The 16,969-nt window shown below is 43.8% G+C and overlaps 1 protein-coding gene across 4 annotated transcripts in view; it reads left to right on the top strand.

Moving 5' to 3' along the window:
• The first annotated feature begins 530 nt into the window (after positions 1-530).
• TRAK1 (trafficking kinesin protein 1) overlaps positions 531-16,969 on the top strand; it is a 129,397-nt gene continuing 112,958 nt past the window's right edge. For 2 of the 4 annotated variants that reach the window (XM_038759241.1, XM_038759259.1), the window contains exon 1: positions 2,325-2,367. The gene's annotated coding sequence lies outside the window, so the exon portion shown is untranslated. Of the gene's footprint in view, positions 824-2,324; positions 2,368-16,969 lie in introns of those variants that run through there. The other 2 variants (XM_038759302.1, XM_038759294.1) reach the window with 2 other exon arrangements.

Below are 16,969 nucleotides of genomic sequence, written 5' to 3' on the forward strand. Positions count from 1 at the left end.
CCCTACCCAACAAAGGGCTCACAGTCTAGAAGGGGGAGACAGACAACAAAACAAAGTATGTAGACAGGTGTCAAAATCGTCAGAACAAATAGAATTATAGTTATATGCACGTCATTAACAAAATAAATAGAATAGTAAATATGTACAAGTAAAATAAATAGAGTAATAAATCTGTACAAATATAGACAAGTGCTGTGGGGAGGGGAAGGAGGTAGGGCGGGGGGATGGGGAGGAGGAGAGGAAAAAGGGAGCTCAGTCTGGGAAGGCATCTTGGAGGAGGTGAGCTCTCAGGAGGGCTTTGAAGGGAGGCAGATGTGTGGAAGGAGGGCATTCCAGGCCAGGGGAAGGATGTGGGCCGGGAGTCGATGGCGGACAGGCGAGAGAATGCGGCACAGTGAGGAGGTTAGCGGCAGAGGAGGTGTGGGCTGGGCTGGAGAAGGAGAGCCCAGCATTTTTCCCTGAGGGTCTGCTGTGCCTAGGCAAAAACTGAAAGACTAACCACGCTCCTCTTTGTCCCGCTTGATCCTCAGAGCCCTCTTCTGGAGTCACGGCTGAGGCAGAGTCCAAGTGGCTTCTCTGCCTGCAGCCTCAGTTTCCAGCTCGGGTCCCCCCGATGGCACATTGCATATCCCCGTGAAACCTGCCAAGCTGGACGCCACAGCTCTGCACGTCGACACTTTGGCCACCACCGTGCCCCTCTCGGAGACCTGCCACCATGCAGTTGTAGCCTGCAGCCCGGGCATTCACGAAGAGCACTATGTAAGTGAAGCCGCGGAAGATGTGCCAGAATTCAGAGAATACCGAGATGCCTGCACCATTACCGGTAACTTCCAGTGCTTTACCTTGGGGAGAGGGGGTAAACTATGAAAAGAACTAAAAATAAACCAGCACTCCAAGAAGTAGTTTCATTCTGCACCAGTGCTACTCAACTCCTTTGCCAGCAATGAATAGTATTTACTGCCTGTCTACTGTGCACCAAGCACTGTTCTAAATCAATCAATCAATCGATCGTATTTATTGAGCGCTTACTGTGTGCAGAGCACTGTACTAAGCGCTTGGGAAGTACAAGTTGGCAACATATAGAGACAGTCCCTACCCAACAGTGGGCTCACAGTCTATAAGTCTCCACAGTCTAAATGCGTGGGAGAGTATTAGAGAGGTAGAAGGGAAATGTCACCTTATGCAGCAGCGGGGATTAGTGGAACGAGGACAGGCCTGGGAATCACAGGACCTGGGTTCTAATTCTGACTCCACCACTTATCTGCTGTGTGACCTTGGGCAAGTCACGTAACTCTTCTTCATGCCTCAGTTCCCTCATATGCCCAATGGGGGTTCACATGAGCTCCACGTGGGACAGGGACTATGTCCAACCTTACTATTTTCCATCTACCCCAGCACTTAGAGCAGTGCTTGACACATTGTCTTGTTTTATGCTGTCAAGTCGTCTCCGACCCATAGCGACTCTATAGTAAGCACGTAAGAAGCACCGCTACAGAGAGTGACCGATATTAGCAGGGATTCAGGGCCATTTGACTTTGGGTGCCTGCCGGTCTCCTCTCCAGAATATCAAGGTCACCCCTGCTGTGTTTGGACTGTGCTGTTTTAAGACATTTGGCTTCCTGTTTTAATGAGTAACCCTAATGTTTCCATTGCGCTGTAGATATATGTGACTCTGGATTGCGTCCTCTCAGGCTTATGCAGCAAAGGATAAAGGGTGGTGCGCTCCTTTGGATTTGAACTGTTAACACAGGATTATTCTTTGTCTTCAAAGAAGAGCCCCTGGTCCCCGTAATATGCTAATAAGTGTAAAGCAAAGAACTTTAAATCCTGCAGTGGATGGGAACTTCTAGGTCTCTGGGCCCCTGCCCAGGATAAAATCTATTTGGCCTCTGGGGAAACCTTTTTATCCTCAAAGTCCTCCGTGAGCAAAGAAGTAAGCGACAAGTTAGAAATGCACAGATGCAAAACCCAACAAAACCCCCCGGCTGAAAGGCGAGTACATTTTCTGCCAGTTATATCATCTCTCTCTGCCACGGGTGAGTTAACAGGAAGGTGGCAAGAATGTGGGCAGGCAGTTCTCAGTTACAAAATAGGTTCTTGTCCTTCTCATCTTAGACCTTAAAAATTTACCCCAGCGCACAAAATCTTCAAAGTACGTGGAGAGGAGGGTGAGCCACGTCATCCCTAGGAATGGAGCTGGCTGGGCCGTGTTTGGGGGTCGCTTGGCTGGGATGAAGGATTTTGCACTTATTTCTGAATTGCTGCTCAGTTTTCATTTTTAAACTATGGCTTTGGTGACTCCGACAGTAGGGACTGGGGCGGCTCTAAAATTCCAGCCAGCCAAATTCACCTGGAGAAGCAAATCTGGTAAGTGAACTGCAAATGTTCTAATGTGTCTCTTCTCTTAAAGGACACATGCTGAAAGTGTTAGAACTGTGGATGTTTTAATGGTTCTCTTCTTTTAAAGGACACGTGTTGAGAATGATCAGCTATTTCTTAAGTCTTGGTTTGTCCTGGCATTTTTAACAGTTTTCTAGGGGTAATTGGTAGAAACGTCCACAGTTTCTCTCCCGAGTTGTTGTAAGTCCCCCTCTGTGGAAACATGTAGTTTAAACCATTGATTATGACCCAGTGTTGTCATTTTCCTTGGTGTTTGAAGGCACTGTGCTACAAGCGTAATTGGCTACCCGTTTTTCACAAAGCAAAAGGGAAAGGTGCAGCAGAATGAAGTGAAATAGATGGATTCTGTTTTTTCCATTTTAAAAACTCATTTCAAATTCAGTGTTCTCTTGGTCATATCTTTGCTGCATAAGGAGCAGGAATTTAGTGCAGCTGGGAGAAGTAAACCTGAGAGATCAGGGGAGTAATTAGTTTTCTGCATTGACTTTGAAACCACTTAGTTAATAATTGGAAAATGTGAGTGTGGTAAAAAGGCGATATTTAGATCAGGGTTGCTGTTCAATTACAGACGTAATGATGCTGTCAACAGGTAATACCTATAAGTGTAGTAACACTTGGCTGTTCCCTAGGTAATGCTGGGATCCAAATTGCTTGCATCAGTCAGTCAATCGATGGTATTTATTGAGTACTTATTGTGGACAGAGTGTTATACTAAGTGCTTGACAGAGTGCAATATAACAGAGTTGGTAGATACATTACCTGCCCACAAATGAGCTTACAGTCTACAGGGAAGACAGACATTAATATAAATACATTATGGATATTTATTTAAGTGCTATGGGGCTGAGGCAGGGGTGAATAAAAGGAGCAAATCAGGTTGATGCAGAAGAGAGTGAGAGAAGAGGAAATGAGGGTTTAGTCAGGGAAGGTCTGTTGGAGGAGATGTACCTTCAGTAAGGATGTGAAGGTGGGGAGAGTAATTTTCTGTCAGATAACACCCTGCATTAACCCCCTCAAGTGTGCTGTTTTTTTGAGGATGAGGAAGATCTGTTTGCTTCTTCATCTGCTTTAGGCAACTGTTCAGCCTCTCCAGTGAAGAGGATTTGTCTGCTGTTTGAGCTCAAGTCCCTGCTAAGTGTTGGTTTTCTTCTTTAATTTAGGTCTCCTTAGCTGTTGCCCTCCCTGCTCCGGGGTGGGACCAGGGGGGCGTCGTTTCACTTGGGAGAGAGGAGGTTAAGGAGGCTCCAATGCAAGCATCATTCTCCAAAGCACAACACATTAACATAAACACAATCTTGCTTCTCTTTCACGCTCTCTCACTCAGAGAAATGTCACAATGCTAATGAAAATATTTATTTAGTATCTGATTTTTCAAGAGGAGTGTGGTGCTGAAGCTTGGGGAAGTAGCATTTAGCTAAAAATAGCATAAGGAGTGGTTTTATGTTCCTATTTGTATAGCCTTTTTATGCTTTTTTTCAAATGCTCTCCTTCTGTTTATGAGCTGAGGGGAATGGTCTAGGATCTGTCGCTGTAGAATGAGCAGAGATCATTACTCCAGGTTCTCGCACCAGAAGTTCTTGGGAAAAGGATGGGTAGGACAAAAATAGGGGGAATCAGCCAGAAGAGCTGATTAAGTGCTTAGTACAGTGCTCTGCACACAGTAAGCACTCAATAAATACGATTGAATGAAAGAGGATGTTGGGAGGAGAAAAAAGATGGGGAATTGGAACAGCTTTTAATAATAATAATAATAATAATAATAATAATAATAATAATAATAATGGCATTTATTATGCACTTACTATGTGCAAAGCACTGTTCTAAGTGCTGGGGAGATTACAGGGTGATCAGGTTGTCCCGCGTGGGGCTCACAGTCTTAATCCCCATTTTACAGATGAGGTAACTGAGGCACGGAGAAATTAAGTGACTTGCCCAAAGTCACGCAGCAGAGCTGGGATTTGAACCCATGACCTCTGACTCCAAAGCCCGTGCTCTTTCCACTGAGCCATGCTGCTTTTGAAAATGGCAGACCTGGGTGTAGTGCAAAAAGAGGAATATGACAACGTTGGTGGAAAATTCAGGCCCAGGTAACTCAAATCAGTGTTTTGGCTCTTGGGATCAAGATGGAAAAACCTGGTGCTCTCTGGTGAATGTATCAGATCACCCCCAAACGATCCCTGAATAACTTTAAAACCAAAGGCTTTGTGCTTTCCTGTGACTTCTAATTCAAAAGTACGGCACATCCAAAACAGAATCCTTCTTCCTTCTAGGTCTTTAAATTCCAGGCTGGAGGTTGAGAATCTGTCCATGTGCCAGAAACCCTCTCTTCTCTTTCTGACATCTGAACTGGGGATGTTGAATGAAGATAAACACCTGAATTAAATGTCTTTATGCTTATCCTGGCCAGAAGTAGGGCCAATCCAGGGGGATGTAGAAGGTTTACCCAAAAGTGGTAACAGTCAGATGTGAGAACACTGTTGTGGAGTGAAAAGTCATCTGGGTTTTGGATAAAGTTAAGTCATCTAAGCGTTAATGCTAGGAGAGTTAAGGAAGAAAAACTACAGAGAGAAACAGCCTTCTCCCTCCCTCCCTCCCACCTCAGCTCTCAGGGGGAGGAGGAAGATGGGCTTCTGCATTTTGTTTGTCGCCTTTTAAAATGGGTTTGCCACCATGGCAACATGCTCCACTGAGCAGCAGTGTTGCCTAGTGGATAGTGCAAGGTCCTGGCAGTCAAAGGACCTGGGTTCTAATCCCAGCTCATCGAGCACTTACTGTGTGCAGAGCACTGTACTCAGCGCTTGGGCAGTACAAGACGGCAACATATAGAGACAGTCCCTACCCAACAACGGGCTCACAGTCTAGAAGGAGGAGACAGACAACAAAACAAAGCATGTAGACAGGTGTCAAAATCGTCAGAATGAATAGAATTATAGTTATATGCACGTCATTAACAAAATAAATAGAATAGTAAATATGTACAAGTAAAATAGAGTAATAAATCTGTACAAATATAGACAAGTGCTGTGGGGAGGGGAAGGAGGTAGGGCCGGGGGGATGGGGAGGAGGAGAGGAAAAAAGGGACTCAGTCTGGGAGGGCCTCCTGGAGGAGGTGAGCTCTCAGTAGGGCTTTGAAAGGAAGAAGAGAGCTAGCTTATCTGGTGGATATGTAATAATAATAATAATAATAATGACATTTGTTAAGCGCTTACTATGTGCAAAGCACTGTTCTAAGCGCTGGGGAAATGCAAGGTGATCAGGTTGTCCCACGGGGGGCTCACAGTCTTAATCCCCATTTTACAGATGAGGTAACTGAGGCTCAGAGAAGTTAAGTGACTTGCCCAAGGTCACACACAAGGTCACAAGGATGTGTGGAGGGAGGGCATTCCAGGCCGGGGAAGGACATGGGCGGGGCACTTCTCTGTGCCTCAGTTACCCCCTTTGTAAAATTGGGATTGACTGTGAATCCCATGTGGGGACATGGACTTTGTCCAACCTAATTAGCTTGCCTCTACTTAAACGTACAGTGCCTGGCACTTTGTAAGTGCCTAACAAATACCATAAAAAGGAAAAAAATCTTTCCATCCCATTAAACTCTAAAATGCCCCCGGGGAGTGGATGCGTCTTACCTGGGGACCTACTGCCCTGTGTAAGAGGGGCATAGCGTTCTTTCCTGAGTGTATCAGCAGCACAGACTGTGGCCTGCCCAATTCTGCCCTGTTGTCCTTTTAGGCAGCACTTTGTCTCAAGCACCACCAAGGTAAACCACATTAGTTCTGGTTTCTGAGACCTTTAAAACTTGGAGTCCACGGGAAACAGTTCAAAAACTCAGCATTATACATAAAAACCAATGCTCAGAGATTGGTGTCACTCCTTTAATGCTTCATGAAAGTCATGAAGCATTATAAAATCCAGCCAGGTCCCTTGTACCTGAAAAATCAGGAAAGGGAGATTCTCTGGCTAGCAGCAAGGCAAATTCCAGGTGTGCTCTGCACACAGTAAGCGCTCAATAAATACGATTGATGATTTTTAGATACTTGATAGATATTTGATTTTAGGTATTTTCCCTCAGGGTTTTAGGTAAATTGCTTCATTTTCATTTTTACTTTGGAACTGGATTGGGGCAACAAGACGCCCCCTCAAGAGATTGCCCACCATTATCATCATCATCATCATCATTACAATGATTATATTTGTAAAGTGCTTACTATGTGTCAAGCACTGTACTAAGCACTGGGGTAGTTACAAATTATTCAGGTCAGACACAGTCCCCATCCCAAAGAGGGTACCAAAGAGTGCAGTCTCAGGGTAGAGAGGGCAATTATCCCTTTGTGTCCCCAAGGTTAGTCTGATTATATCATAATAACTGTGGAGATGGGTTTTTTTTTTTAATGGATTTGTTAAGTGTATACTCTGTGCCAGGTATTGTACTAAGCACTGGGTAGATACAAGCTATTCAGGTTGGACACGGTCCATGTCCCACATGGGGCTCCCAGTCTCAATCCACATTTTACAGATAGGTAACTGAGGCACAGAGAAGTGAAGTGACTTGCCCCAGGTCACACAGCAGGCAAATGGCGGAGCTGGGATTTGAACACAGGCCCTTCTGATTCCCAGGCCCATGCACTTTGCATCAGGGCCACGTTGCTTTCTATGTTTTCTGTGTGCCAAACGTAGCACTAAGTGCCGGGGTAGATAAAAGGTAACCAAGTTAGACGTAGTCTCTGTCCCACCATCCGGTGGGGAGGGAGAGATGAGGAAACAGAGGCACAGAGCAGCTAAGTGAGGTGCCCAAGACAAGTGGAACTGGGATTAGAACCCAGGTCTTCTCACTCCCAGACCTGTGCTCTTTCCACTGGGTCACGCTGCTTCCTACGTGAGGCTGGAAACCATGCAGAGAGTTCAGTACACAGCTCAAGTTTTAGGCTTTTTAAATTACCTCCTTTCCTCAGCTGGGTATTCATTCAATCGTATTTATTGAGTGCTTACTGTGTGTGCAGAGCACTGTACTAAGTGTTTGGGAAGTACAAGTTGGCAATATATAGAGACGGTCCCTACCCAACAGCGGGCTCACAGTCTAGAAGGGGGAGACAGACAACAAAACAAAACATATTAACAAAACAGACATCCCATTTTTATGGGATTATTCCGTTTAATTTTTTTCCTTTGGTATAATACTAGTACTAATATTAATAAAAATATCCCAGATTTCTTCTGAAACAACATCACGTCCCACATTGCAGTTTGTAAAACTTGCACATGACCATTCCGATCAGAGTTTTCTGATGCTTTTTCACTATATGGCTCACTCAGAAAACAATAGACTTTCCAGGAGTTTAACTTCTCTGGAGGGATTTTAACTGCCAGAAAATTTACTCACTGCAGGAGGTCTAACATCAGAAAAGTTTTTAATCAGCAAAAAGTCTCACTTTCTCTGTCCTCACATTGGAATTCCAATTTTGTTTTCAAAGATATTCCCCTTTCATATCCAGTCAAGGGGAAAAGTACCATTCTTCCAGGTTTAAGGGCTTCGTGAATTTTTCTTTTTCCTTTGCTTGGTTTTCCCAGGCATATGGAAGTCCACGTCCCTTCTAAGGTGTGGAACAAAGCAGCTATCTTATTTTCTAAGGAGATGCCCAAGGGATTGGTTTAGGGGGAGGGAAGAAGACTGTTTTACTTTGTTAGAGCCTTCCACTGTTGTGATTTGATTTGGGCCAGCGATCCCATTCTGGCTGCAGATGAGATCAAAGACTCTGCAACATAATACTGTGTTCTCTCTGCCCTTTTCTCTTCATTAGCCATCTCTGCCCCTGCACTTAAATTTCAGAAAAGTGGGCCGACCGGGGCAGACTGCCTCAAGAAAGAAAGGGAGCTAGATTTATTTCTACTTTTCCTACCGCCCCCAATTTTGTAGAATGAGCAAGTCAGGTTGTTGTGTCTTGGGAGTGTATTAAGTATTATAAAGATAAATTGCTGCGTAATAACTAGGATAAATATTAGCAAGAAATGGCAGACTGACTGGTTAAGATTTGTATTCAAAGAAGACACCACTGATTGTGAAATTCACTGTGAGGGGAGAGAGAGAGTGAGTGTGTGTGTGTGTGTGTGTGTGCGTGCGTCTATGTCTAAAAATCCCAAGGTGGGAACCATCCGTCCAGCCACACTGCACACACAAAGGCTGTTCCATTGTTAAGTTGTCATGTTCGATGCTTGCAGCACCAAGAAATAGTTTCTTTGTCGACCCCATGTTTCTCGTACCTAGAAGGAGCCTGTTCTATTTTGTTTCCTCAAGATTACAAACTCCTTGTGGGCAGGTAACATAACTACCAACTCTGTGATACTGTGCCCTCAATAAATACGATTGAATGAATGAATGAATGAATTACTCTATTTATTTATTTTACTTGTACATATTTATTCTACTTATTTGATTTTGTTAATATGTTTTGTTTTGTTCTCTGTCCCCCCATTCTAGACTGTGAGCCCGCTGTTGGGTAGGGACCGTCTCTGTATGTTGCCAACTTGTACTTCCCAAGCGCTTAGTACAGTGCTCTGCACACAGTAAGCGCTCAATAAATACGATTGATTGAATGAATGAATGAATGAATTACTCTATTTATTTATTTTGCTTGTATATATTTAGTCTATTTTATTTTGTTAATATGTTTTGTTTTGTCTGTCTCCCCCTTCTAGACTGTGAGCCCGCTGTTGGGTAGGGACCGTCTCTATATGTTGCCAACTTGTACTTCCCAAGCGCTTAGCACAGTGCTCTGCACACAGTAAGCGCTCAATAAATACGATTGAATGAATGAATTACTCCATTTATTTTACTTGTACATGTTTAGTCTATTTTATTTTGTTAATATGTTTTGTTTTGTTGTCTGCCTTCCCCTTTTAGACTGTGAGCCCGCTGTTGGGTAAGGACCATCTCTAGATATTGCGAACTTGTACTTCCCAAGCGCTTAGTACAGTGCTCTGCACACAGTAAGCGCTCAATAAATACGATTGATTGAATGAATGCCCTCCCAAGCACTTAGTACAGTGTTCTGCATACAGTAAGCACTCAATAAATACAATTGATGGGTTGATTGTACTATTCTATTTATTTTGTTAATGATGTGCATATAGCTTTGATTCTATTTGACACCTGTCTGCATGTTTTGTTTTGTTGTCTGTCTCCCCCTTCTAGACTGTGAGCCCGTTGTTGGGTAGGGACCGTCTCTATATGTTGCCGACTTGCACTTCCTAAGCGCTTAGTACAGTGCTCTGCACACAGTAAGCGCTCAATAAATATGATTGAATGAACGAATGAATGTTAGCCTCAGTTGGTTGATTGCTAGCCTGCTGGTCTAGCCTCAGTAGATGGTTCCCAGTTTTCAGGGGGCTGCAGTACTCTCTGAGAGCTTTGATGCATCATGTCCACAGACCAGAAATAGTGCTTAATTTGAAGCATAAGCTGGAGTTTATAAGCCAAGGCATAGAGCGGGCACCTATGCAAACCAAATGTAAGGATTTTAGGACAAAGCTAGGCAAGCTAAGTGAGCAAAATACATGGGAACCCTAAGCAAATTCATTCATTTTTACTGTGTCTAGAGCTCTGTACTAAAGCAAATCACTGGCATGTGAACCCACTTGTTGCTGGGTTCAATTTGGGATGATTTCTAGTTTGGTCATGGCGGAGTGAGGGCAAGGGGGTGAGAGATAGTAGGCTTAATCAATCAATCAATTGTATTTATTGAGCACTTACTGTGTGCAGAGCACTGTACTAAGCGCTTGGGAAGTACAAGTTGGCAACACATAGAGACGGTCCCTACCCAAAAGTGGGCTCACAGTCTAGAAGGGGGAGACAGAGAACAAAACCAAACATATTAACAAAATAAAATAAATAGAATAGATATGTAATCATCATCATCATCAATCGTATTTATTGAGCGCTAACTATGTGCAGAGCACTGTACTAAGCGCTTGGGAAGTACAAATTGGCAACATATAGAGACAGTCCCCACCCAACAGTGGGCTCACTGTCTTAAAGGGGAAGACAGAGAACAAAACCAAACATACTAACAAAATAAAATAAATAGAATAGATATGTACAAGTAAAATAAATAAATAAATAAATAGAGTAATAAATATGTACAAAATAATAATGATGTCGGTATTTGTTAAGTGCTTACTATGTGCCAAGCACTGTTCTAAACACTGGGGTAAATACAAGGTGATCAGGTTGTCCCATGTGAGACTCACAGTCTTCATTCCCATTTTACAGATGAGGGAATAAATATGTACAAACATATATACAGTATATATAGTGTATACAGCGCATATAGATACATACATATCTAGTGTACATATATATATATAATATATATATATATACACACACATATATACACTATATATAGAAGTGAAGTGACTCGCCCCGAGTCAGATGCCACAAGAGAACAGCTGTCCCAGCGCTTAAAATGACGGAGAATTCCCCTAGGGAGTATAAGCTGCGTTAGCAAGGAATCTCGGTGTGAAATCCCAAGTGTCTACAGTATTGCTGGGCAACTGGGAAAAGTTCGGTCCTACGTGCACAGTTAGTGATGGGAAAAATTGGCATCGTATCCCGGGTGTTTTCATTGCCTTGTGAATTTGGATTTGGTCTGTCTTCTCCCCCTGGATTGGACCGAGGCTTTGGTGTAATGGAAAGAATGGATGCTGCCTTTACCCACCTAGTGTAGATTCTTTTTTTCTTTAACCTCACTTTTTGTAAATAAAAAGTAGAAATCTAGTTAGTCTCAGCTCCTTGTGGGCAGGGAATGTGTCACTTTGCTATTTTATACATCTCAAGTGAAAAATCAATAAATTCTACTGCCACTACAACAGTGAAAATTCCAGGAATGTCCTAGAAGTTTCCAAATTCCTAGGGAATTCAGGGAAGTGAGAATTTTGAGAAGCAGCCTGGCCTAGTGGCTAGAGCACTGGCCTGGGTGTCAGAAAGACTTGGGTTTTAATCCCACTTGTCTGCTGTGTGACCTTGGGCAAATCGCTTCACTTCTTCATGCCTCAGTTACCCTATCTGTAAAACGGGGATTAGGAATGTATACCTCCTGTGGGACAGAGACTGTTCTATTAAACCCTCCCAAGCTCTAATTACAGTGCTCTGCACATAGTAAGCGCTCAATAAATACAACTGATGGGTTGATTGAAGTGGGGACTGTGCTGGGCTATTCCAACAGATGAGTACTTCCCAAGCGCTTAGTACAGTGCTCTGCACATAGTAAGCGCTCAATAAATACGATTGATTGATTGATTGATTGATGAGACTGGAGGGAAATGCCAACTTTGAACTCAGGATGAATTCACTCAGTCTTTTTGGGCAGAGTCAGTTTCTGAGGCTTGAGCTTTTCCGAGGCGATGCCCCCTCGCTTCCATCTTGGCTGTTCTCAGTTGCTTGGGGCGGGGGGTGATGTTTACACCCATGTGCAGTTATCCTTGTACAACAGCCTCGTACGTGGCTCGAATGAAAAAGGTAAATTACTGTGCTATACTTGGGGTAAATATTAGCAAGCTATTCGGGTCCATGAGGAAACAAAATCTTTGCCTCACCCTCTGTCTAGGGCTAAAGGGGCAGGCTTCAGGAGGAGGGCTGGGGGAGGGAGAAAGAAAGAGGAGAAGGTGGCGTTAGTGGAAAGATCACTGGGCAGGGAGACAGGACATCTGGTTTCTTGTCCTACCTGCCACTAGCCTATTTTTGGACCTTGGAAAGTCACTTAATCTCTTTGTTCCCTCCCCTCCTCATCTGTAAAATGGGGTTAAGACAGGCTGTGAGCTCAGTGTGGGCACAAACTGTACCAATGAACAACATTCAATAGTAATAATTACGGTATTTTTTAAGCGCTTACTATCTGCCAAGTTCTAAGCACTGGGGTAGATACAAGGTACATGGGGCTCACAGTCTTAATCCCCATTTTACAGATGAGGTAACTGAGGCACAGAGAAGTTAAGTGACTGGCCCATGGTCACATTCATTCATTCATTCAATCGTATTTATTGAGCGCTTCCTGTGTGCAGAGCACTGCACTAAGCCCTTGGGAAGTACAAGTTGGCAACATCTAGAGACGGTCCCTACCCAACAGTGGGCTCGTGGTCTAGAAGGGGGAGACAGAGAACAAAACACGTTAACAAAATAAAATAAATAGAATGAATATGTACAAATAAAATAAATAAATAGAGTAATAAATACATACAAGCATATATACAGGTGCTCTGGGGAGGGGAAGGAGGTAAGGTGGGGGGGAGACAGCAGACAATTGGCAGAAGCTGGGATTACAGCACTTAGAACAGTGCTTTGCATGTAGTAAGCACTTAATAAATGCCATTATTATTATTATTATTATAGAACCCATATCCTCCGTCTCCCAAGCCCATGTTCTTGCCACTAGGCTATGCTGCTTCTCTGAGCGCTTATTGAGCATTGTTATTCAGTGAGCGCTTGTTCTGTGCAGAGCACTGCTTCTCTGAGCGCTTGTTGAGCGTTGTTATTCAGTGAGCGCTTGTTCTGTGCAGAGCACTGTACTAAGCTCTTGGGAGAGTACAATACACGAGAGTTGTTAAGACACTTGCCCTGCCCAAATGTCATGATGGTTATAGTTAAAGGAGAATCTAGCCTAGCCAGGTTTGACTTTTGACCTGGTCTTACATTGTCCAAGAGTACGGGATTGGTAAACTGTCCCAAACCCAAGCGGGGCTCCCTGTGCTTCCCTTTCCTAGGGTCCAAACCACTGCCCCCAGGACTTTACCACACCGGCACCCATCACCCGCTTCCTTCTGGCAGACAGCCGATCTTCACCCTGCTACCCTCCCCCTTCCTTTCCTCGCCAACCTCCATCCCCCACCCTGCCATCCAGCAGCAATTGAGGAACTGTGAGGTTTTGCAGAAGCAGCTTTTGTAGAGAAGGTTTTGTAGAGAAGCAGCGTGGCTCAGTGGAAAAGAGCATGGGCTTTGGAGTCAGAGGTCATGGGTTCAAATCCCGGCTCCACCAATTGTCAGCTGTGTGACTTTGGGCAAGTCACTTCACTTCTCTGGGCCTCAGTTACCTCATCTGTAAAATGGGGATGAAGACTGTGAGCCCCCGTGGGACAACCTGATCACCTTGTAACTTCCCCAGTGCTTAGAACAGTGCTTTGCACATAGTAAGTGCTTAATAAATGCCATTATTATTATTATTATGTTTATTATTATTATTGTTATTATTATTATTATGTTTATTATGTTTATTATTATTATTAAGACAGTGGGGACAGCCAGAAAAGGATTGCTAGGAACTTGCGGAAGGGACGAGAAAGAGGAAGGCAAGTTTATACCTGAAACCTGCCCAACCTTACCTCCCTCCCGTTACTGCTCTTCAGCTTTTTGTGTCCTGCCACTCATTTTAACAAATCCGAAGCAGTCGATCAAACATTATTTATTCATTCATTCAATCGTATTTGTTGAGTGCTCACTGTGTGCAGAGCACTGTACTAAGCGGTTGGGAAGTACAAGTTGGCAACATATAGAGACGGTCCCTACCCAACAATGGGCTCATAGTCTAGAAGGGGGAGACAGATAACAAAACAAAACATATTAACAAAATAAAATAAATAGAATAGTAAATATTCGTTCATTCAATTCATTCAATCAATTGTATTTATTGAGCGTTTGTGTGCAGAGCACTGTACTAAGCGCTTGGGAAGTACAAGTTGGCAACATACAGAGACGGTCCCTACCCAACAACGGGCTCACAGTCTAGAAGGGGGAGACAGACAACAAAACAAAACATATTAACAAAATAAAATGAATAGAATAGTAATTATTCATTCATTCAATTCATTCAATCAATCGTATTTATTGAGCGTTTACTGTGTGCAGAGCACTGTACTAAGCGCTTGGGAAGTACAAGTTGGGAACATACAGAGACGGTCCCTACCCAACAGCGGGCTCACAGTCTAGAAGGGGGAGACAGACAACAAAACATATTAACAAAAAAAAATAGAATAAATATGTACAAATAAAATAAATAAATAGAGTAATAAATACGTACAAACATATACATATATACAGGTGCTGTGGGGAGGGGAAGGAGGTAAGGCGGGCGGGATGGGAAAGGGGAGGAGAGGGAGAGGAAGGAGGGGGCTCAGTCTGGGAAGGCCTCCTAATGGGCACCTACTATGTGTACAGTGGAATTGGTGGACATGTTCTCTGTCTTCAAGGAGCTTATAGTATAGCAGGGAGAGGTAGATGGGTGTGACTACCCAAGTGCTTGGTTGACGTGGAAGAGCCAAAGAGACATTTGTGGGGCTGAAGGCATTTGTGGCATTTGTTTTGCACTTCCCCCGGGCCTGGAATGCCCTCCCTCTGCCCATCCGCCAAGCTAGCTCTCTTCCTCCCTTCAAGGCCCTACTGAGAGCTCACCTCCTCCAGGAGGCCTTCCCAGTCTGGGCCCCTTCCTTCCTCACCCCCTCGTCCCCCCTCCATCCCCCCCGTCTTACCTCCTTCCCTTCCCCACAGCACCTGTATATATGTATATTTGTTTGTACATATTTATTACTCTATTTTACTTGTACATATCTATTCTCTTTATTTTATTTTGTTGATATGTTTGGTTTTGTTCTCTGTCTCCCCCTTCTAGACTGTGAGCCCACTGTTGGGTAGGGACCGTCTCTATATGTTGCCAACTTGTACTTCCCAAGCGCTTAGTACAGTGATCTGCACACAGTAAGCACTCAATAAATGCGATTGATTGATTGATTGACTTACTATGTGCCAAGCACTGTACTAAGCCCTGGGGCAGATGAAAGATAATCAATTCCCCCGTGGGGCTCACAGTTAAGTAGGAGGGAGAACAGGAATTGAATCCCTATTTTGCAGATGGGGGAACTGAGGCACAGAGAAGTTAAGTGACTTGCCCAAAGTTACACAGCCGGTAAGTAGCAGAGCTGGGATTAGAACCCATGTCCTCTGAATCCCAGGCTTTGCTCTGACACGCTACTTCTCTAGGACACAAGAAATTTATCTCTTCAGAAGCCACACAACAGGACCCTGCTCTCTCTTCCCCTCCTCCTGCTGCTTCCCTCCCTTCTCACCTTCCAGTCTTTTATAAATATGACTACTTATTAGTATCATATAATAATAATATATAATTATTTAATTTTAGCAATTATGGTGTTTAAGCACTTACTATGTGCCAGGCACTGTGCTAAACGTTGGGAGTGGCTATAAGCAAATCAAGTTGAACAGAGTCCCTGTCCCACATGGGGCTCACTGTCTGAATCCCCATTTTACAGATGAGGTAACTGAGGCACAGAGAAGTTAAGTGACTTTCCCAAGGTCACACAGCAGACAAGTGGCAAAGCCGGGATTAGAACCCATGACCCTTTGACTCCTAGCCCCATGCTCTGTCTGCTATGCCACGCTGCTTCCACTTATTTACATTAATGTCTGTCTCCCCTTCTAGACTGTAAACTCGTTACGGGCAGGGAACATGTCTGCTAATTCTATTGCATTGTACTCTTCCTAGCGTTTAGTACAGTGCTCTACGTATAGTAAATGCTCAATAAATACTATTGATTGATTCCTTATCCGTGGCTGACAGATCTCAATTATGAGCAATTGGAAATCAGGACTCGGACTGAGTTTCCCTGGCACTGATTCTCTGCTCCTTTAGGGAGTCGGGCTTGTCTCATTCAAATACAGGCCAATTTTGCAAGACTTTTGCTCCTTTTGGTGTGTTCCCAAGTACCTAGCGTAAAAGAATATTCTGCGTCCAATTTGCTATCAAGAGTTGATGCAGGACAAAGTGATAAAATAAGGGATACAGTATGTTTGGCAGATCTCTGTCTCGTGTCCCTCCTCTTAGAAACAGCATGTCCTAGTGGAAAGAGCACCGGCGTGGGAGTTAGAGGACCTGGGTTCTAATTCTGGCTCTGCCATTTACCCACTATGTGACCCTGGGCAAGTCACTTAACACTTCTCTGTGCCTCAGTTCCCTTATCTATAAAATGGGGGTTCAATACCTGGTCTCCCTTCTACTTAGACTGTGAAACCCCATATGGGGCCTGATTATCTTGTAATATACCCAAGCACTTACTGCAGTGCTTGGTACATAGTAAGTGCTTAAGATACCCTTATTATTATTGTTATCATCATTATTCATTTATTTACAAGCTACTGGAGCTGTCCCCGAGCCTTGGGCCAAATTGAGACATTACCCACCTATCCTGTACCCATAACTCATTACAAAGCACCCTGTTATAAGTGCCTGTATTGAGTAATTTGTATCAGCCTTCTCTTTATTTCTGTGTGTTTTTTCGTTAGTGGTATTTGTTAAGCACTTACTACATGCCAGACGTTGTACTAAGCCGCGGGTAAATACAAGATAATTAGGTTGGACGCAGTCCATGTCCCACGTGGGGTTCACAGTCTTAATCTCCACTTTACAGATGAGGTCACTGAGGCCCAGAGAAGTTAAGTGACTTGCCCAAGGTCACACAGTAGATAGGTAGCAGAGCCATTGCATTCAGGAGTAATTTAAGTTATGTGGGAGAGAGA

Source organism: Tachyglossus aculeatus, chromosome 2 (genome assembly GCF_015852505.1).
Source record: "Tachyglossus aculeatus isolate mTacAcu1 chromosome 2, mTacAcu1.pri, whole genome shotgun sequence".
In the NCBI taxonomy this organism is placed as follows: domain Eukaryota; kingdom Metazoa; phylum Chordata; class Mammalia; order Monotremata; family Tachyglossidae; genus Tachyglossus; species Tachyglossus aculeatus.